Source organism: Triticum dicoccoides, chromosome 1A, assembly GCF_002162155.2.
Source record: "Triticum dicoccoides isolate Atlit2015 ecotype Zavitan chromosome 1A, WEW_v2.0, whole genome shotgun sequence".
NCBI classification, from domain to species: Eukaryota; Viridiplantae; Streptophyta; class Magnoliopsida; order Poales; family Poaceae; genus Triticum; species Triticum dicoccoides.
In genome coordinates, this window is record NC_041380.1 from 544,406,176 (window position 1) to 544,406,941 (window position 766).

Consider the following 766-nt stretch of genomic DNA (forward strand, 5'->3'; position numbering starts at 1 on the left):
CCACGATCCCCGCCGCGCTCGCCGTCCTGACGATCCCCGTCCGCCTCGGTCGCCGCAACTTCATGCTCTGGGGGGCATCACCAGCACCGTTCTTGTCGGTGCCAACCTCCACGGACACCTCGATGGCACCAAGGCAGCGCCGGCCAAAACACTCGTTGTCAGCACCGACGATGGTGCCACTACCGTCGCCAACCCGGAGTACCACCAATGGTGGGTTCAAGATCAGCGCGTCAGGGGGCTTCTTCTCACCTCCATGGACGAGGATATTACATGCCAACTCATTGGCTGCGAGTCGGCACATGCGGTGTGGACAACCGTCGCCGCCATGTTCAGCGCCCAGAGCCGTGCCAATGTCCGCCACATCCGGCGGCAACTTCAGTCATTGAGGAAGGACGATCTGTCTGCCGCGGAATACATGCACAAGATGAAGGCCCTGGCCGACATTGTGGCCGCCGCCGGCTCTCCGATCCACGATGATGAGCTTATCGATCACATCCTCACCGGCCTTGGCTCCGCCTACAACTCCATCGCCGCCTCCTTGGGCATGAGTAACGCACCCATGCCCTACTCTAGTTTTTACTCATTGGTTCTGTCCTTCGAGGTGCTGCAGGCACAACAGAGTGTGGTGGAGGGGTGGTCTCCCTCTACGAACGCCATGACCCGTTCGGGTTCGTACGATGCGGGCGGACGTGTGCCCTACTCCGATCCCTATACCTCCCAAGGGGGGCACCCGGCTGATGGACATGGCCAACCAGGGCAGAGCCGC